The sequence below is a fragment of the Notamacropus eugenii genome, chromosome 5 (genome assembly GCF_028372415.1).
Source record: "Notamacropus eugenii isolate mMacEug1 chromosome 5, mMacEug1.pri_v2, whole genome shotgun sequence".
NCBI lineage: Eukaryota > Metazoa > Chordata > Mammalia > Diprotodontia > Macropodidae > Notamacropus > Notamacropus eugenii.
In genome coordinates this window covers 407,932,193-407,955,126 of record NC_092876.1, presented here as the reverse complement: position 1 = coordinate 407,955,126, position 22,934 = coordinate 407,932,193, and the positions used below count along the sequence as shown (strand labels likewise).

Below are 22,934 nucleotides of genomic sequence, written 5' to 3'. Positions count from 1 at the left end.
AAAAGTTTAACCAATTTAAGAAAATGCTATGAGGAGGAGTTTAAAAGAGCCTAGAATGCCCCTAATCACAGCGAACACTTGATTTAGTTGCCAAATGTAAGCAGGGCAGTCAAGAGCAACACAAGTTTAAAATATTAACTCATCTGTAAAATCTTACCAATTGTCTATTGCTGTTTCTAAGTATGGCTGTGAGTCATAGAACATTACAGTGTCCAAGAAATTAAAAATCGATATAACTCAGAGGGCACAATGGAAACACATATGGTAGGTGGGAGGAGATTGCGACACATAAGAAAGGAAAATTGGAATAATGGATGTCGTCAGGGAAATGTAAGAAAAAGTACAAAATAAAAAAAGATGAGCTGGTCATGTAGCAGGAGGGAGGGATAACTAGTGGTTGGCCCATGGGCTCCACTGTTAGCATTAGCTATGTTCTCAAGAGAAAGCAAAGAAAGTGACAAGATGGATTGGGATGGATGGGGTTTGGTCTATGTCACTGTTGAAAACATGGCGGTGGAGAATGACATAGATCACTGTATTTGGAATCAGAGGCCAAATTCTGGGGTCAAATTCTACCTCTTACTACACATTTGACATTGGGCAAATGATTTAACCTGCCTGGACCTCAGTTTCTCCATCTGGGAAATGATGGTATTGGACAAGATGGGTACTAAGCTCCTTTCCAACTCTTAACCAATGATCCACTGCTATAAGATCACAGGTCTATTTGACTATGTTCACTCCCATTTAACAAGCACCTATGTGTAAAGCAATATGTTGGACGCTGGGGATGTAAAGACAAAATGAAAAATAATTCATGTCCTCTAAGAGCTTACGTTCCACGCAGGTGAGAGGATACAAAATTTATATTTATTAGTAAATACAGTTTGAGGAGGGAGGGAGAACAAACTAGTGGAAAGATTTTGCCTAAGAGGTGATGCATGAGTTGAGCCTTGAAGGAAGTTATTAAATGTAAGGGGTAAAGTTAAGGTTTAGATTTACCAGGATTAATCAGTCAAGTATTTATTAAGCCCCTACCATGTGCCAGGCAGGCAGCTAGATCACTGGGCTTGGAATCAGGAAGATTAATCTTCATGAGTTCAAATCCAGACTCAGATATTTACTAGCTGTGTGACCCTGGGCAAGTCACTTAACCCTGTTTTCCTCACTTTCCTCTCTCTAAAGGAGACGGAGATGGCAAACCACTCCTGTGTCTTTGCCAAGAAAGTCCCAAATGGGGCCATGAAAAGTTGGACACAACTGAACAAGGACAACAAATGTACCAGCCACTCACCGTGTCAGGCTGTAGGTATGTAAATGCAATTCCTCCTCCCTAGGAACTCAGAGGAGACAGGAACATAAATAAGAATACATAGAATAAATAAAGTAGTTAATTACGATAGTTTGTTACAGAGGACACTAGCAGTGGAGAGCCTCAGAAAAGGCTTCATACAGAAGGTGGTGCTTGAGCTGCATCTGAAAAGCAGAGATGAGGAGGGAGTGCAAGGAACAGAGAGGGCTAGTTTGGAGCCATTGGGGAATACAGGAAGAGAAACGCCTAACAGGGATGGAAGGTTGGGGCAAGATTGTGAAGTGTTTAAAAGATTAACAGAGGAATATAGGTTTGATTCTAGAGACAACTGAGAACCACTGGAGTTTTATTGTATAGAAGAATCATAGGATCAAATCTGGGCGTAAGGAAAATCACTTTAGCAATAGTGTGGAAGTTCAACTGATATGGAGAGAGACTCATAGTAGGGAGACTACTTAGGATGCAGTTGCAATACTCTGTTGTTAGATCATTTCAGTTGTGTCTAACACATAACCCCATTTGGGGTTTTCTTGGCAGAGATACTGAAGTATTTTATCATTTCATTCTCCAGCTCATTTTGTAGATCATAAAACTGAGGCAAAAAAGGTTGAAAGACCTACCCAGGGTCACACAGCTAATAAGTGCCTGAGGTCGGATTTGAACTTATGAAGATGAGTCTTCTTGGCTCCAGGTTTGGTGCTCCATTCACAGTACCACCTAGCTCTCTCTTGCAATAATCTAGTTGAAAGGAAATGAGGATTTGAACTAAAGTGGTAGCTTTGTGAATTGAGAGATGGAGTCTCTCATGCAGTAGAGGTGGAAATGACAAGATTTGTCAAGTGACTGGTCACAGGGTGAGGCATCGAAGATAATGCCAAATTTGCAAGTTTGAGAAATTGGAAAAATGAGATGCCATCAACAGACTTGGGAAACTTTGGAAGAAGGAAGGGTATAGGGCAATCTGAGAATTGTTTTTATTAGTGATATTTCTTGAAATACTATTACTATTATTATTTACATATTGTGTATAATATAGTGTGTATATAGTGTATAATGTAGTATAATATTGTATGCATTCATTCCCACCTGGCAGTCTTTTCCTCTCTTTCCCTGGGAATATTTGAATTTACCTCATTTCTGGCTTTCCTCAAGGGGCAGGGTCTCTTAACTTGGGGTCTGTGAATTTGTTTAAAATATTTTGATAATTTATTTTGATATAATTAATTTCCTTTGTAATCCCGGTAATTTATTTTTTGCATTTAAGAACATTACCCTAAGAAAGGATCCATTGACTTCATCTGCTGATTCATGACACCAGAGAGGTCCATAACATAAAAATGGTCAAGAGCCCCTGCCCTAGGGGAACTCATGTCAGCTCATCTGCAGACAACTAAAAGTGCTAATAAACATTTTGGACATCTCACATATTTAATACCACCATACACGAATTTAAAGGGGATTTGTCTGTGAGGCTACTGTTGAGTCAATGAGACTACCAGTTTTTTTGCTTTCCAGAGGGGCCAGGCTCTCCATGTCCAAACAGTCAAACTCTCAACACCATTAGGAAAAATCTTAGAAGCACAGATAGAATTGGAGAATTTGGGTGTATGAAGGCAAGGCCTGCATCTCATTTCATGGCCAGCTTCTGTTGCAGTCTCGGCCCCTAGTGCTCTGGTTCCCATTTGTAAGAGTATTCCTTTTGTAACTGGTTCTGTCTTTTGCCATTGGCACAGTGGTCATCATTTCCACTCACTTCTCTGCTATACTCATGTCTTCTTTTTGTTCCCAGAAATCCCAACTCTTACCCAGTTACCATCTGAACCTGTCTCATGAGAAAGTAGGTGTTTTTTTTTTCCTATCAGTGCTTCAGTGCAATTCGTTGGCCCTATGGTATTATGGGAAGGCTGCCCTCCTCTGTACATATCCACTATATCAAAGTAGAACATATTTATCCTAAGTTCCTAGGACCTCAGTTCTTTTCTGAAACTCACAAAGACAAATCAGGCAGATGGCAACTCTTGCCATCTCCATCACCATCACAAATGAGTTTGAAGAACAAATTTTTAAATATTTATCGGGTACATTGTTCTGTGTGCCGTGAGTGGGTTTGTTGAACCAAACTGAATTGAGGGAAGGAGAAAAAAGTCAAGAATGATATGAAAGTAATAGAAAGCTTATTTCTTTAAAATATCTGTTCCTTAAAGTCAGTTTTCTGGGCTTCCTGGTTCAGTTTGGATGCTTTAAAAAAAAAGCATCCTTTTTTTCTGAGAAAGAGTAAAGCACTTGATTATATTCCTAGCTAGCAAGGAGGCTTATAGGGCAAAGAGAGAATTAAGGAATTAATTGTTAGTGGAAAATACACAGATGGAAGTTGATGAAAAATAAATATTTTTTGTCCATCTACTGCTAGAAGTCTACAAAGCTGGAACATAGTTGTCTATTAAGACAGAATCTCTCTACCCCCACCTGGCACTGGAAAGAAGAATTTGAAACAATAGAGCATTGTGACTTAATACGGTCATGCCAAGATGTGGGCTCCATTAACCTCTCTCCTGTGTCTGGGTTGGGTTTGGTGCCTTCTTGTCTGAAGAGCCCCTGAAAGTACAGAGACACCCTAGGGATTGGAGTGTGAGGTGAGAATCTTGCCGGGTGGCAGACCTCCCTAAAGTGAACAAAACAAGATGGAAAAAGGGAACAGTGTCTTACTAATAGACACACTTTGTCCATTCAGCTCAAAGACCTTGGCAACCCTCAGAATTTGGACTGTTTGCCCTCCTCTGACTCGGCTCGTTCTTCATGCCCTGACAATCCTTTTTACTTTCTCCTTCCTCCTTAGCCATCGCTGGTGGCCTGCTCTGAGCTGGACAACACATTCTTCTCCTCGTGTTCCATTTCTCTACATACTAAAGTCATTCATGGAGATGAAGTTGCACTAAGGTCAGGGAAGTGATGCTCCCAGCAGCTGGCTGAGGGCATTCTGCCCCATGCCATGGATCAGATAACTTCTCCAAGTCTTTTACAGCTCTGACAATACAAGAGCCTATAAGAGACTGTAGGTTTATGGTATTTAAAACTGGAAGGAATTAGTCCAACCCCCCTTTTTAACAAATGAGAAAATGAAAGCCCACAGAGCTGAATCAATTTGTCCAAGGTCACAGGTGAGTACTTCAACCAGGTCCCAATTAGTGTAAATAATGAATTCCTTGAAGTGGTCACATTATTCAATTTACATATTTCCATTAGGCTGGAACCAATGGCCATATTTTATATAATTATAAATTCAAATAGTACAAATTCAAATAGATGCCACTACTTCAGGGGATTCATTATTTGCACTAATCAGGATGTAGAGGTAAAGTGAAGATTCAGCTGTAGCCTCTCTGACTCCAAATCTAATGTTCTCTCTGTGAGACAATGGGTTTTTATTTCACCATTTTAGTCTTCAGTTGTTTCGGTCATGTCTGACTTTTCATAATCCCACATGGTGTTTGCTTGCCAAAGTTAGTGGAGCGGTTTGCCATTTCCTTCTCCAGCTCATTTCACAGACGAGAAACTGGAGTGAATAGGGTAAATGACTTGTCCAGGGTCACACAGTAAGTCTCTGAGACCAGATTTTAGTTCACAAAGACGAGTCTTCCTGGCTTCAGGTCTGGTACTCTACCCTCTGTGCCACCTAGCTGCCCATTTTTAAAATTTAACACCAATTTTCTACTTGATTCCCTTCTATTCCACTAATGTTAATTAAATGCATGATATGTACAATACATTGTGTTAGACCTTGAGGGAAATATGAAGATTAAATAAGAGATAGCCTCTGTCTTCATGATGGATCATACAATTCATCAGTGGGTAGGATTCCACACATCAATCAGCTGACAAACATTTATTAAGAACCTACTATGCTCCTAGTTAAGGGGCAACTAGGTGGCACAATAGATTGAGAGCCAGGTCTGGAGTCAGGAAGACCTGAGTTCAAATTTAGCCTCAGATAGTCACTAGCTATGTGACCCTGGGCAAGTCACTTAACCCTGTTTGCCTCAGTTTCCTCATCTGTAAAATGATCTGGAGAAGGAAATGGCAAATCTACTCCAGTATCTTTGCTAAGAAGACCTTAATTAAGGTCACAAAGATTAGGATACCACTAATTGACTAAACAATAGCAAATTCCAGGCACGAACAGATGCATAAAAGTAAGAGAGGTCAGGATGGCCATGAGACATGGTGAGCAGATCAGTATGCCCGGAGTGTTGGAAACATAGTGAGTTGTACAAAGTTAGGAAGGTAACCACCTTGTAGAGCAATAGTGTTGAACTCAAATTGAAATGGGGCCACCAAAGTATACAAAAGGATCCCTCTGTGTTGCATATTGACTTGGAAAGCTTTATATTAACATTATCTGTGCTCTAATGTATTTTTATTTCTTTTGCTAAATATTTCCCTAAGATTTTAAAATCTAATTCTGTTGCACTCTGCAAGCTAGGTCATGTGTCTAACAATTCTATTTCAGAGGACCTTGACTTGGTGCGTTTCATAGAGAAGGGAACTTAGAGTCAGAAGACCTGAGTTTAAATCTTGCCTCTGAGACTTAGCAGCAGTATGATTCTGGGCAAGTTATATGGTATTTCTGGGCCTCAGTTTCCTTATCTATAATGTGATGATATTGAACTTGATGGTTTCTACATCTAGGGCAGTGAGGTGGCACCATGGATAGAATATCATGTCTGGAATCAGGAAGATTCATCCTCCTGAGTTCAAATCCAGCCTCAGACACTTACTATCTGTGTGACCCTGGCAAGTCACTCCACACTGTTTGCCTCAATTTCCTCATCTATGAGCTGGAGAAAGAAATGGCAAACCACTTCAGTGTTTTTGCCAAGAAAACCTCAAATGAGGTCACAGTCAGATGTCACTGAAATGACTGAACAACATCTATGATCCTCTAAATGTTGGGGTGAAGAATTTGGGGTTCACCTATTTTGTAATGGGAGGTTTTGCAGGGTTTTGAGCAGAGGAATGATGTGATCAGATCTCTAACTGTTCTAGGAGTGGCATGAATAAGGATTAATCTGAGGAAGGTATGGTTAGGGACAAGTATGAAGCTGCATTTCTATTGAAGAGACAGTGAATTCCTCCCTCAACAGACTGAGTTCATGAAAGGGGTACAAGGACCATCCTCATACATTCATGAGGTACATGCTTATTTGTGTGAGGTTATGTCCCTGACAGCTTGGTGAGGACAGAGAAGAGAAAAGGAAAAAAACCACTTCTCCCTTATGAAGGGCAGTGGGTAAAACATTGAAGAACTGAATTTCACTTTTCTTTTTTTTAAGTGAAATAATCCGAATTTCTTTATCATCAAATTATATACTTTTCAAAATCTACCAATTCTTTAGTCATTTGGTTTTTTTTTTACTCTGTAGCTCTCCATGGCCCCATTATGTTGCAGATCTGTAAAATGGGCTTAATACTTTCAGGTAGCGAGAACAATCCTACCATATTATTTTTAACTTTCTCAAATCTGCCTTCTAAGAAACAGCACCATATCTCTTCTGGGGCCTTACAAGGTGTCTCAAAAGTTTCAGTCCAGTTTTAAGCTTAAAACTACACCAAAACTTTTGGGACAACCCACATAGTGTCAAGCATGGAAAACTCACAGCATCTGCCCAACATACTCTGTGTTTGTGTGTGTGTGTGTGTATGTATATATATATATATATATGTGCACACATACATATATGTATATGCACATATATACATATTTACATGCCTACATACCCATATATACATATACATATATGTATGTGTGCACATATATGTGTGTACATATGTATATTATATATATATGATTTGGATTTTTAGAAGTTCACTGGATTTAGCGTTAAGGACCCCTAGGTTTGAATTCTAACTCTGCTATTTCTATGACCTTGTGCAAATCATGTGTTATCTCTGAGTTTTATTTTCCTCCTTTATAGGATAAAGGAGGGCTTAGGTGGAGTGGCAGATAGAGTGCCCAGCCTGCAATGAGGAAGACCTGAGTTCAAATCTAAACTCAGACATTTACTACCTGGGTGACCCTGGGCAAGTCACCTAACCCTGTTTGCCTCAGTTTCCTCTTGTAAAATGAGCTGGAGAAAGAAATGGCAGACTACTCCAGTACCTTTGCTAAGAAAATCCCAAATGGGGTCATGAAGGGTCAGATATGACCGAAATGATTGAAAAACCAGAAAGGATAAATGGGGCTGATGCTGTATCACATCCTATGATAGTAGGATAAATTGGGATTGGTACTGGGACTGTGCTTTTATTGGTATAGGAAACTCCCCAGTGAGGAGACTTCCTCTACCAATATAGATGAGCACCTTCCCTGAAACTTATAGTTCTAAAAGTTAAGTGACTAGTGAAGGTCACAGTGTCAGTATGTGTCAAAGAACCCAAGTCTTCTTGGCTTGGAGGTCAGCTATCCAGCCACTACTATGCCATGATAGCTATGATCTTATATGTATTTACTTTTCTCCTTGTATAAGAAAGTTCCCTGCTCACAAACTGGTTGTATTCCAAAAATTTGTTTATAAGTTGGTTATTTGGAACTTAGAATGTGAGAACATTTTCCCACAAAATGAATGTTATAAATAGTGGTTACATTTCCAGGATAGCCCCCTCCCCAAAACTTATTAATCCATAATGTGAGTGAAATATCGTACATTTGAAACAAAATAATAGAAAACTATTGTTGCAATACCAGCAACTAAACAAAAAAGAAAGACAATAAAATTAAATAAGAATAAGTATAATTCTTCTCAATTTATTTTAAAAGCTTAGGAAAAATGGGTTTAATTAAAGGGGCATGAATAGGTAGTTGGAGACATATGTGGGGAATCTGAAGGGAATTTCTGGGTACTTTCAAGGGCTTTACAAGTTCATGACATTGTTTATTAGGTCTAATTTCACTTAAAAACTTGTGACTTTTATTTCCTTTGATACATGTCATCACTACCAAAATCCTTTACTCATTAGCCAGGACTAAAGTCATTTTGGGAGAGAGGGAGGTCCAAAAATGGATGGAAAAAGAATAAGAAAGTGACATTTTCTTGAGGGTACTTAGAGTTGAAAGAGAATGTAAAGGAAAAAAAGGGTTAAAGTGTCTTTTTATGTCTCAGGAAGTGATTGTCCAAGTTAGAATTAACTGATATGAGTGAAAAGTGAAAGACAGAAGAGAAGGGAGAGGCACAGTTTGTGTACAATCCTCCCAAGGTAAAGAAAAGAGATGAGAAAAGAGAGAGCTTTACAAACCATGAGTTACAAACCAAATACCACAAGTCATGAGGTATTGTGTTCAATCCAAGATGTCTTAGACATTGTCTGAAATGATCCAGATGCAAGGTTAAATTCAGGTGGGAAAAGAGAGAGAAGTGTATATAACTTCCATTTATCTGCCTGGGATATTCATCAGTTAGATGTTGAAAACTTTGTGATTATCTGTGTGTCCATCCCCCCCTCCCAATAATGTGCTTATTCACTTAACTGTAATCTCTTTTGTCTCTGTCAGTATAATTTCTTAGATTGTCACCTTCCAGACAGCAGAGACCATATCAGTTAAATTGCTTTGGATGGCCTCTAATAGAGAGCAATATACAAACAGGCATTTAATAAATGCTTTATGATGATGTATCACTGTCCCAGAGGAAAAATGCCAGGTATTCTGTAGAATCTAGATTCTGTCCCCGAAACATTCTTTTATAGTCACGAGCCTCACAGGTAAAGAAGATTTATACAAAATGCACAGAGATGAATATAATGGATTTTGATTCATATTTCATAATATTTTCTACTACACTACTTGATCTCCCAGACAGATTTATGAAAATACAGTATTTATTACATAATATCCATATTTTATTAAATCTGATTATATTAAGAATACAAGATTCTCAAAGCAGCAGCATCTCAAGTCTCTGTGGATTTGACTCTTGGCTGAGCTATTAAGGGGTAGATGTGAACTTTTTTTCCCCACTTGGTTTTATCAACAACTTATTCTATGACCTTGGGAAAGTCATTGCATTTGTCTAACTCTGTGATAGCCCTGAAAAGATGGTATTTGTCAATAGATGGAAGATTAATGATAGTGTTCAAACTTTAGGCATACTATGCTAGTCTTATCTTGTTCATTATGCAGTCAGTCCCCCTCTTTCCTTAGGAAAATCACAGAAGAGAACTTCTCCTTCAATGGAGGTCTTGTGTCATGTTCTGTTCCCCAGGGAACTCATACTTAGTTGGACACTTTAATAGATCTTTGGTTTCTTCCAAGGCTTAGTTGAGGACTCTTTGCTACGAGAAGTCATTCTTGGTCTCCGTAGTATGCTGTCCCTCCTCAAATGATCAAATTTCATCTTTTTGCGTTGCATCCCCTTGGAGAATCTAAGCACCCCAAGGAGAGTAATGAAAAAAACAACAGCACACTATTCTCTGTCTAGCCTCAATGCCTAGCATGCAATAGGCATTTAATACTGTTTACTTGAATGGAACTGAATGCCATCATGGCAGACACTCAATTCTATCCCCTTGAAAGCCTGATCGCTTACTCAAAGCATAGGTCTTTTGACCAGAAATGAAATAGAAGATGTTCAACTTGGGGGCAGTATGGTATAGTGTAAAGGTGGGGAACCTGTAGCCTCAAGGTCACATGTGGTCCTCTAGGTCCTCAAGTGTGGCTCTTTGAAACCCAACTTCACAAAACAAATCCCCTTAATCAAAGAATTTGTTCTGTAAAACTTGGACTTAGTCAAAAGGCCATACCCAAGGACCAAAAAGGTCACATGTGACCTTAAGGCCATGGGTTCCCTACCCCTGGTGTAGTAGAAAGAAGACTGAATTTTTAGTAGGAGAACATGGGTTCAAATCTCACCTTTTCTCCTTACTAAGTATGACTTTGAGCAAATCTCTTAAACTTTCTTTTGGTGCCTCATTTTCCTCATGTCTAAAATGAGGAGGGTCAGAGGACCTGGGTTCAAATTACATCTCTTTTATTTATAATCATGGGAAGTAATTTAACCTGTCTAAGCCTCAGTTAATTCATCTTCCAAATGAAGGGCTGGAGTTTGATTACTTTTAAAGACCTTTCCATCTTTAAATCTGTTACCCTAGGAACTTCAAGTGTTTGTAAAGTTTCTGCAGCATCCCTTCCCACCCCTCTACAAATATACACGTGCGCGCGCACACACACGCACACACTGTACCTCTGGATAGCTAGAATACTTTTCCTAACTAAAAGACATAAATGTAATGGCCACCAGTAGAATTAGAGACCAGCCAATTAGTAGATGATCTCTCTGTTGACGTTTATTGGTTTGTTTGTTTAATATAGAAGAGTTGGATCCTCATTTGTTTAATTTCTACATTTTTTCCTCATTAGAAGAGAAGCCCATCAAAATGGTGCTTGAGCTTAATTAAATTATGCATTTCTTTAGACTTTAACTGGCTGTTTTGGGGTTGATGGGAGTCATGGGGACAGAGCAGCCTCGATTTTTGCCAAGGTGAGCAGGGGTAATCAGTCCCTTCTGCCTCTGGAGTTTGACCGCAATAAGAAGGCTTTACTCCCCTTCAGCCCCAAAATAGAAGCACTGCCTGAACACTTAGATGTCATTGGCTCTATTTTTAGTCAGCAAAATAGCAAGGATACACACCCACAGTGGCTGATTCTGACTGGGATGAGATATGGCTGCTTTTGACCCTCCATTCATACTTATTTCTGGTTTCCCTGGAGGTGTAACACTCTACCCTATGCCATCATACCAAATACCACCCAAACCAAACATTTCTGGGCAGAGAAGTATGAATAATGACCCAATCTTTGCAGCTTTATAGCGCCCCTTGCTCCTGGGGTGTAATCTCTGCTCCCCTGCATTTTTGATTGCTACTTTGGACTTTCTGGAATTTTAATGGGTAAGGAGGAGACAAAGGACTGTCTTTGGCTTCTACTTCTGAATCTTCACATTGAGACTCTTGGACATTTTAATTAGCCGGGGGAGGGGAGAGAGAAGAGAGAAGCTAGAAGGGGACTGGACTGGCTTATGCTTACCCTTGAAAATTATCATATACAGCATGAAGATGAGACCTGAGCTCGCATGGCCTTGCAGATGGCTGCTGTCTCTTACGTACAAATAATTCTGTAGTGTCAGAGGTCTGGTACATTGAGGTTCCTTTCAGAATTCAACAATGGAAGAAAGAATAAAATAAATTATTAAGTGCTTTCTTAGTGTCAAGCCCTCTACTAAGTACTGGAGATATGAATAGAAAAACAAAACATCCCTTGGTCTCAAGGAGCGCACATCTTAATGGGGGGGAGGGGGGTGTCCTGGGGGGAGGAGCAAGCATAAGTGTGACAAAGAAGAGCTATTATTTAACAAGAAAGGATACTAATGTTTAACCAGCAAGCAAAACAAAGCATCAAGTCTATCTAATACATTGTTTAATACAAATATCCCTGCCTTTATTGAGGTAGATAAGTAGTTTGGTGGATAGTATGCTGAGCTTGGCATTAGGAAGACCTGAGTTCAAATCCGCCTCAGATATTTACCAGCTGGGCGAAATTTTTGTTTCTATCAGTTTTTCCAACTGTAAAAGGGGAATGATAATAGCATCTAGTTTCCAGGGTTGTTGTGAGGAAAGTGCTTAGCACAGTGCCTAGCACATAGTAGACCCTTTAAAATTCTTGTTGATTGTATTCTGCCCTTGTGTTTCATTTCCTTCTGTCTTCTAAATATATTAAGCTCTATCCCCAAGTAGGGCAGAAAGCTTAGCATATATCCAAAGAAGCAGTATCATGAGATCAGTTGCAAGGATAAATGAGTGGGTGAGTCCCATTAGATTCATGTTTTGCTTTCTACATCCTGAAGACAGGTAATTTGATACAGTATTTTATTTCTTTTCCATCTAAAGTTTCATTTAAGAAACTGAACTCCCCAAATTAAAAGGCCCAGTTGAGCAAGTTATATAAGAGTGATTCTTAGGTTAGGATGGGAGTTGGGAAATGGGGGAAGAAGAAGCAGGAAAAAGGAACATGCATTCATGAGCTCTGGGAAATTTACAGAACAAATATTTTAAATTTCAGTTTAAAAAGATAGAAGTTCACAAAATATTAAAAAACAGAAATGTCAATAATCAAACTCGCCAAGAAGAATTCAAAAGTTAGACCTACTCATCCCATGGTACCAGCAACATAGCTTTTTACTTCCTTTTAAAATAAATGTTTCAAAATAACCTGATCAAAAAAAAAATCCCATCACAGTACATCATAATACTCTGTCTATTACTCAAAGATGAATCTGACTACTTTGTGTTTCTTCGAAATTGGAGAGTCCTTTGCCATTAAGAAATAGATTTTCTTTGTGAAGTAGGTGATAGAGGCCCGACCTGTGGTTTTACTGGTGTAAGGAACTCCCAAGTGAGGAAATCTCCTTTTCCCAATGCAGATCGGCACCTTCTCTGTCTTTTATGGTCTTAGAGTAGTGTCTAGAACATGGAATGTTAAGTGACTTGCTCAGAGTAACACAGTCAGTTTATGTCAGAGTCTGGACCTGAACTCAAGCCTTCTTGGTTTTGAGGTCAGTTCTCCATCCACTTTTATTACTGCCTTGATTTTTTTCATAACAAAAGGGGAAAATGTCTGATCTCCCCCAATGTGTGGCAAAGGAGAGCTGTGTATTCATAAAAAGAAGGGGGGGGGGGATGGTGGAAGGCACAAGAGAAGGAACATTGACTATCTAGGTTCCATTGATACTTGACGTAGGAATGAGCTACATCTTTAGTGTGCAATGTTCCCTAACTCTGCTGGACATTGTTTTTCTCAACTAAAATAATGGTAGAAAGCCTAGATGTATATGGAGAGCTGACACATCTATACCGTGAAACTAAGGATAAGATAGCATATCTCTGGGTGAAGAGTCCCATCACAGGGTCAGGCCAAGATGGATGTGGTATTAATGGTCCACCTCTGAGGTTAAGACTCTGCCTACAGGTTGTGCAGGGTGTGATGGGTGGTGCATTCCAAACTCGATTCAAGTCAATACCACTCAGTAAATATATACAAGGCACTTGCTATGTGTCAGACTGATTTTGTTCAGCTGGTCACCTCCCCCTACCCCAAATACTGCTGCTAATATTGCTGCTTTCACCAGGTGGTGTCATCTGCTGAGTGACCAACACACACATGAGGTTCTTGTTATGTTTGTCATGGTCAAAGTTATAATTTCTGACCTGGGAGGTACAGAGAAAGGAAGGAGGAGGAAGGAGAAATACCAGGGAGGGAGGTTGGGAAGGTGGGGGGAGAAAGACAGAGACAGAGAGAATATGAACAGACAGGAATACATTAACAGAGTATTTAGCCACCACGGTTAGCCAATAAAGCTACCCAAAATTTCATACCTGTGTGACCTTGGGCAAGTTGCTCCTGGGTCCTCAGTTTCGTCATCTGTAATATATTCCACTCTCTGGGCTATCACCTTCCTTCCCAACCTGCACTTAGCAGGTTGAGTTCTTTAGAGGGCAACTGTAAGAGGTTTAAGGTATGCAACAGCATTTCTAAAATCTCATGAACCTCTACCAGGGCACTTACCTTTGATAGTCAGTCAGATGACACAGTTAACTCAAAGGAAAGATTCTTGCTAAGATGACAATGTACGAATATATAGCATTGTATGGTTTCAAAACAATCCATTCATAAACTAAGAATATGTTTGTCTATATACGTATATACATACAGTGTCAATGAGAAGAATGGCCATACACATGGAGTAGAACAGTAGAGGGTCACATACTTAGTATCATGGGTGTCAAGGTGACGTACTCCTTTGTTGTTTCAGGACCCTGATGGCCTTTCTTTCTTTTAAAAATGTTAAAAGTTTTTTCTCAATTACATGTAGAAATAATTCTAACATTTATTTCTTTTTATTTTAGTTCTAAATTCCTTCTCTCTTCCCCTCTCCTTGAGAAGACAATCAATTTGATATAGATTATATACACACAGTGATGTAAAACATATTTCCATATTAGCCATGTTAAAGAAAACACAGACAAAGAAAACTCCAGAAAAATATTCTTCAATCTGCTTTCAAACGCCTTCAGTTCTTTCTCTAGATGTGGTTAGCATTTTTCATAATAAATCCTTTGGGATTGTCTTGGATCATTGTATTTCTGAGAATAACTAAGTCATCCGCAGTTGATCATCACACCCCTGAAGTCCTTTCCCTTCACACAATGTTCTCAATGTCCCTCTGGAGGAAGCATCTGTTCTATGACTTGGGCTGCACTGAGTGATAGCCACAAGGTGCCACAACCAACAGGATGGGGAAAGTAGACAGAAATCCTTCTACTCCACCTTCACCCCACCTCCAATTAGTGAAGATCTATTCTTTTAGGAGCTGAGTTCTTCCATAGCTGGCTCTCTTCTTGACTAACAGAGCTCACATTCCTCAGAAATGTCTCCTTCCTTAACTGATTCCCTAGAGAATATCTTTGGCTTTTTAAGGGTCGGTGGGGGAATGGCTGACTCTTTGGTCAATTACATGAACCTAGATTGAATTCTTCATAAAGAAGTAACAAATTGTGAACATTTCTTTACACTTAATTTAATACTACATTTCTCTATCTCCTGTCTTTTAAATTCTATAATTTTATCAATGCCCTCTTGTTTCTGTTACCCCTTACATTTTATAATTTTATCAAATGTGTTCTGGGGAAATCAATTGATAGGGAGTTCCATGGTCATTCCTCCCCTCCCCACTGTAGCAAAGTGAAGGATTTGGACTAGATGGTTTCTGGGTCCTTACATGTATGATCCATAGAAGAGGAAGAACTAATAACTTTTTTAAAGCAAGTATGGAGAGTAAGGAGAATTATTTTTGTGCCATGAAATGAGCCTGCTGTTTGTATTATAGTCTCATAGGACAACTATGTATATATAAAATAAGTCTTTTCTACAGGGGAAAGTAAAAAGGCATAGGAAAGCATTTCTATCCTCCAGGTGATTAGATACAGTGAAAAATGTCTTGAAACAATAGAAGTGATTCAAGGAGGAAGCAAGATATAAAAAAAGCAGAGGAATTCTTATCTGTGCCAAAGGTTGGAAGATGGAAGGCTAGAAAGGGAAGAACCACCATAGAACACTCACAATAATAACAAACACCCAGCCTTTCCTGTTGAAAGGAGAGCTGGAACATTTCTGGAGGAAAGAGGTTCTTGTGTGCCAACGAATAATAATGTGAATCCACAGATCCCATCAGGTCATCCATTCATGCCAAAGGTCATCCAAGAATGATCAAAAGAAGAAATCATGCTGGTTGATGAATCTCAACTGAGGGTTACTGAAGCAGCTATTTGTCAATTTGACCTAAAAGACAAAGAGGTCTAGCATCTTCCTGGTGCATTTATCTTGGAGTTGATGGAGAGCCTCCTGAGCACTGCAAAACTTTGGGAAATGTAGCTGGTACTCCACATAGATCAGTGGAAAGATCATTGAATTTTGAAGTCAGAGGCCTTGGGCTCAAACCCTAGTTTTGCTATTTAACAAATAACTCATTTTGAACTTCTTTTACCGCTAGATTCCGTCCCCCCCTTCCCTCTGCTTTTCATCTCTCTTTTGAGATTGTTTTCTTCTCTTGTTAGATTGTAAATTGCCTGAGGGTAAGGACTGTCTTTTTCAAAACTGTATCCTCAGCCCTTAGCACAGTGATTGGCACACAGTAGGTGCTTAATCAATTTTTATTGACTGTTGACTTCCAACTATTGAGCAAAATTTGACCTTGAGTAGAATTTATTGTTTTGTTGTTTTTTCCCATTTATATTGTCATAGGCAATGCACTTATTATATTCCTTGTCCTGGTTATTTCACTTAACATCCATTGACATAAGTCTTCCTGCTCTCCTCTATATTCTTCAAGTTAATCTTTTCTTATATCAAAGAATTAATATTCCATGTATCACATTCAAGTATCACAACTTATTCAATCATTTTCCATTCAATGACTATCTATTTTGTTTCCAATCCTTTGGGGGCAACAAATGTGCTGATATACATATTGTGGTGTTTTTTGAGCTTTTCTTTTTATCATTGACCTCCTAGCTATGGAATCTCTGGGCCAAAAAATATAGGGAAGGGAATAACATATAATGCCTACTATGTGCCAAGGATTTTACAAATATTAACTCATTTAATCCTCACAAAAGCCCTGCAAGGTAGAGACTATTATCATCTCCATTTTACTATTTAGGAAACTGAGGCAAACTCAGGCAAAAAAAGTTAAGTAACTTACCCAGGGGTAAATAACTAGTTGGTGTCTTATAGTGCCATGTTCAAACTCAAGTCCTCCTGATTCCAGGTCCAACGCTGTAACCACTGAGCCACAAGCTACCTTCCAATAAGTCATTACGACAGGAAATATTTATTAAGCATCTACTATATGACAGGCACAGTGAGAAGCATTGGGGATACAAATGCAAAAAAAAAAAATGAAAAGAAAAAGAAAGACAATTCCTTCCTTCTGGGAGTTTATAATCTAATGAGGGAAGACAAAACACACAAAAAATACCTTAAAAGTAGGGGGAGGTGGTACCCAATAGTGCTGGATGGTGCAAAAGTTAATCAGAGAAGTCCCAAGATAGTCAAACCAGATGATAAATGAGGAGATATTTTAGCTGAGGTCTTTCCTTCAATGGAGGTTTTGAGTCCATGGCCCCACTCTCCATTCAGATATATTAAATAGGGAATATTTTTGTCACTTTCTTTACCTAATTCCAGAGGAGAAGTGAGGCCAGGTCACCAGACCTTGCACAGCCCTCCCTCACTCAGTCATGTCATCATTTCTCTGATGGCATGGTCTTCTTCGGCAACGAAGGACAAACACACCTAATTCCAAATTATCACATATTGATAAGGGTATGGTTTGTCAGCAATTAGAAAGGAAGGTAGTGATACTAAAAACTCACATGGCTTCACCTAGAATAGATTATGTTAAACCAGCGATGTCAAACTCAAATAGAAATGGATCCCAGTGGCTGCATATTGATTTAGAAAACCACAAATTGAAGTTACCAATGTTGTATTTTATTTTTAATTTTTTGTTTTAATATTTTCCAATCATATTTTAATCTGGTTCAAGTGTTCAAGTTTGACACCTGATTCCTAACCTGATTCCTTTTTTGAATGGGGAATACTACAAACTTAGACTTTACCAAAATACTTGAGAAAGTCTCTCAGGAATAAGACAAAGAGTTATGAATCAGATGTATTACAATTGGGCAGATTTGGAGCTGGTTAAATGAATGGTCAGACCCAAAAAGTAATAATTAATGGGTCTATGTTGATTGAAGAAAAATCTTTCGAGTAATCCATCAGGGGCCTATCCTTGGCCCAGTGCTTTTGTTAACATTTTCTCAACGATTTTGAAGAAGATGTAGGTGTTATGTTGATCATTCCACAAAGGTGGGTGATATAGCTAACTGACAGGACGACAGAGTACAGATTCAAGAAGATCATAGCAATCCAAAACTATGGGCTGAATCAAATAAGATGAAATGGCACATTACTGAGTACTTGCACATATTGCCTTATCCAGTCTTCACAATGACTTTGTGAGATTGATGCTGTTATGCCGTTTTTAGTTGGAGAAACTGAGGCAGAGAAAAGCTAAGTGATTTGTCTAGGGTCACACAGTTACGTGTCTAAGGTCAGACTTGAACTTAGGTCTTCTTGACTTGTAGCCCAGCACCTATCTACTGTGCTACAGGTATCTGCTGTTATTACTTATCATTTTCATAAGTTACACTGAACAACTTATTCAATTCAGCTCATAGCTTTAGGCTTTTGAGATCTTCTTGAATCTGGACTCTGTCATCCAGAGAGTTAGTGATATCACCCAGTTTTGTGGAAAGATCAACATGACATCTATTCTCCCTCTTCTTTACCTCTTTCTTCTATGTCTATACTTGGCTTAACAACCTAAGCTTCATAAACATAGAATGGAGAAGCTTTGGCTAGATAACAGTTTCTGTAAAAAAAGCAATCTAGGATTTTGTTGGATTGCAAACTTGACTTGTTAATGGTGCAACAGAGAAATTGAAGAAATCCGGGGCTATCCTAGACTTTCTTAAGAGAGGTGTGTCCAGGATCAGGGAGATAGAATCCCCTTACTTTTTGGAGTGTTTGGACCACATTTGGATTACTGTATTCAGTTCTGTGCACAAAATATTAAGAAAGACCTATACATATCCAGAGGAGAGCAACCAGGATGATGAGAACATGAAAGAATGCACCAAAAAGGCAGTGGTTGCAGGTGCTGCAACCTAGGTAAATGTCAGAGGAGACATGATATTTATTGTTAAGAGTTTGAAGAGCTTTCATATTAAAAAGGGTGGAAAGTTTTATTGTATTTGGCTTCAAAGATGGAAGTTGTAGAGAGATTTTATTCTGATACTTTGATGGATTTGTGATCTCATCATTGTGAGTATTCCAATCAAAGATGCAAATGGCAATCCATAGATACCTGCCTGTCCTGTTCAATTCTTACCCATGTCTTCCCATAAATCCTTTACTGGCATCCACTCAGTATTATGGTGACATTCCTCTACATCTTTCAATATTGAATGAAGAACAATGAAATATTTGAACCATCCAGTGGTTTTATCTCTCATTGTCTCTATGTGACTAACCCATCTTTTTTTCTGGTCATTCATTTTTTTGATGACACTTGCTACTCTGCTTTTCCTGAGTAAGTTGTTACTTGTAATGTGTTGTAGCTCTACTAGTAACTCTCAACTTGAAATATTCAGACCATAGTCTTGCATGAACTTCAGCTATACAATACTAGAAAATATTAGAATTAAAAAGATGGGCTTTCATTTCAGGGAAAAACTTGGGGATTATGAAAAATTATAGTTTCCCAAAGCTAATCCAACTCAACCCTCTTCTTGCTTAGCTCTGGGCCCAAGTCATCATCCATATTCACTGTCTGTCCAAGCTATATGACTATAGAACAAATTCTAAGGAGTTAGCCATCCAGATAAACATTGTTGTTTGGATAGTAGACGTTCTTCGTCAACTTGATGTTTCCTGGATGAATGGGTAAGCCTTACTGTGTGATTATCAACCTCATTGTGTGATTACCTATCTAATTCATTAGGTTACATAATATCCCCAAATTTAACACAATCTACAGAATGTCATTTGCAATGAGTCACATCCAGAGGACCTCATCATCTCTAAGGAATCTCTCTTGCATTTTGACTTTCTGTAGGACCTTCTCCATGGCAATGGCAAGCACCTTTGATGAACATATATGTTCATGTATTATGCTTCTCTCAATATTAATGGTCAGAGAGTTTTAAAAAAATAATCTCTATTGTTACAACTTTAAGGAATATTGCCTGATTCTGACATGTGTTCGAGGAGACCAATTAAAACAAATGCTTTTAAAAATTCTCCACAGACAATAAGAACAGTATAATCTAGTAGGATTTACAATTTTCAATTAATTATTTGGCTAAAGATGAAGTCTGCTGTAGATACTTTGGTTAAAATCTGCCTTTCCCCTGAACAAGGATGCTCTCAATTTGTGTATAGGGTAAAGTATCTTAATATTTTTTCAATCATGGCCCCTTTGGCAGTCTAGTAAAGGCCCTGTACTCCTCAGAATAAGGTTTTCAAGTGCATAAAAATGCAATATAGGATTACCCTCAAATCCAATTGTATTGAAATATAGACATCAAAATATTTTTTAAGTTTATGGACCCCAAATTAAGAATCACTGGTACAGTGCATTCTCATAACAATTTTGTAGAGATTACAGTAGACGTGAATACGTAGTTATTGACTTAATTTAATTTTTCCTTCTTTGGCAGTAATACAGTTTGACCTTACTTCCCCCATTCCCATGCCTTTGATATCCTTCCTTCTTTCTAAATGATGACTTAGTTTAGTTCGAGTCTCACTAAGCTTTTTTATAATATTTTTTCTTTCTTCTGTTTCTTATTATATAGTTTGTCATCTTCCACCATATTTTACTAATGAGTTTATATTTTGAACTGCTGTGTGTCTCCACTTGGCAGGGAGATCAGGGGTGTAGATTGAAGCACTTTAGGCTTAACCATTAGAACTATCCCAAAGTGGAAGGAGCTGCCTCAGGGGGAAGTAGCTGCCTCTCTCTAGAGCTTTTCAAGCAGTCTGACTGATGACTTCTAAGGCAGAGATTTTTAGTCAGGGATAGACTAAACTAAATGGTCTAGGAGGTCCCTTCTAACTCTCAGATTCTGTGACTCTATGTTTTATGTTAACTTGTTTTTGCATTATACCAATATGGAAATAATCAATTCTAGGCACCAATTCAAAGCCCTTTTTCTTGTTTTTTTCCACATTCTTAAGTCAAAATCATTATTGTCTTAGACATACTCTAAGACTTTGGCCTCTGCTAATAATCACAGTGAATTCAATTCCTTTTAACATAATTTTAAGATGAATTTTTAGATAAACATGGGTTGATATCGAAGAAAAGTTAAATTTGTAGTCTCAGAAATCATTTAGATGACTGGACCTCCTTATTAACAATTTTACATACTGCTTTGTAGTATCATATATTTTACACATCCTCACAATAATTTGATGAAGCAGGTAGTGTATGTAAATACTATTATTCCCGTTTTGCCTATAAGGAAACTGTCTCAGAGGAGTTAAGTGGCTTGCCCACATAGCTAGTAACCAACTCACATGAAGATGGTCCACTGAAGAGATGAAAGGAACCATGAGATTTATCTAGGTTTCCCTAGTATAGCGTACTTTTTATTGTTGTGTCCAACTCTATGTGACCCCATGGACATTGTTCATTAGTTTTCTTGGCAAAGAAACTGTAGTGGTATGCCATTTCCTTCTCAATGTGTCCCCGTTTGACAGACAAGGAACTGAGACAAATAGGAGTTAAGTGACTTGCTCAGGGCCACAAAGTTAGTAAGTGTCTGAGGCTGGATTTGAACTCATATCTTATTGACTTCAGACCAGGTACTCTATCTACTGTCCCACCAACTGTCCCATACTTTTTGCTATATTTCTCTTAATGCTAGAGAAAGAAAGTTTGTAATTGTGGTCTTTTGAAAATGAACTCTAGCCCTTACTGACAAAGAAATATGAATGCTCAGTGACTAGGCACAGAGAGAGTCAGCGATTAACTAGAGTCACACAGTAAGCAAGGAGCAGAAAGAGAAGAGTTGTCTACACCCTTGATTGATTCCCATCTGGACTAGGGCCAGCAAGCCAAAGTACTTCCTCTCTAAGGGCAGGGAGGTTTGCTACATGATATGAAATAATAAATGGTATTTGAGGGAAAGCACATCACATATTTTTTAGAAACTGGAAACAATTTCCCCAATATGGCCATGATGCGGCAATCTATTTACACACACACATATGCACACACACACATGCACACACACACACACACACACACACAATGGGAATTGTAAGAATTTGTTCAATTGATGGTAAAAGTCCTTTTCTTTACCTGGTGATGTCAGTTCTCAGACAGCCTGGTCCCTGTTACTGATCTGAATAATAATCAGATTCATATGTCTGCCATCTCTATACAAGAACCCCGGACACTAATCATGTCCCTGGGGAGTGGCTGGAGCTTTACAGAGGGTATCTATCTGCTAGGGCTGCAGAGTTCTCCACATTCATTCTAATAGGCAGCAGGGTGTGATGAAAAGAATTTTTTAACTTGGCTGACAGTTTTATTTTAAAAAAAGCATTGGTTTCTGTTGTCTGTGGTGGAGCATTGGTCTTTTCTTTTTTAAAAAGAACATTACTCAAGATTATTTTTTTTATAAAACTTTGGTTTAAAAAAAAGTCACCCTGGAAAGTGGTTTAAAGACTATTGATGGTAATGTACCATAGAAGATACCTGTCACAAACTGCCTAACTTGGAGGGTCTCTTGTACAAAAAAGGAAAAGTTGAATGAAGGAAAAAAGCTTCAGGAGCCCTACCTGCCTCATCAGACACTCAATGAAAGGAGTCTGATGATAATTTTTGGGGGGTGATAATTTTTGCTGGGGGGAGAATGGGTCTAAAACTATGGAAAGTGCCTCTATTGATACTAATTGAAAAATCTTAATAATTCATAGTCTTAGAGTAAAAACTGAAATCTTAGAGTAAGACTTTATGACAATATTTGAGGATATGGTAGGGTACTAAAAGGTCAAGATATTGGCCCATAGTCCTATATCTAGTACATGCCAGAGACAGGCCTCAACCAAGGCCTTCCTGGTGTGAAGTTGAGCGTTTCATCCACTATAGCTCAGTGCCTCACTTGGAAATGATTAGAATTTACCACAAAAGTGTATAAATTAAAACTCTACCAATCAATCAAAAAGTATCCATTAAGAACTTATTGTATATGCATCCTGATACAGCATTAAGTTTTGTAAAGGATACTGGAGACTGTATTGCTGAAAAGGGGGGGTTGATCAGGGGATTGATTACCTTATCAATTTAATAAGTTCCTCTTAGCTTGATGAAATTACAGGACATTGACATTTGTCTAAAGGAAAGCTTACACCCTGGGTTCTTTATTTAGGATCCATGAATAG

The 22,934-nt window shown here is 38.5% G+C and overlaps 1 long non-coding RNA gene across 1 annotated transcript; it reads right to left on the bottom strand.

The window, feature by feature from the left end:
- Positions 1-9,183: 9,183 nt before the first annotated feature.
- On the bottom strand, positions 9,184-21,979 carry LOC140503075 (uncharacterized). Its single transcript, XR_011966696.1, has 3 exons — positions 21,850-21,979; positions 11,388-11,508; positions 9,184-9,727 (listed from the first exon to the last, which is right to left on the bottom strand). It is a non-coding gene; the product is annotated as an uncharacterized lncRNA (long non-coding RNA).
- Positions 21,980-22,934: the final 955 nt, after the last annotated feature.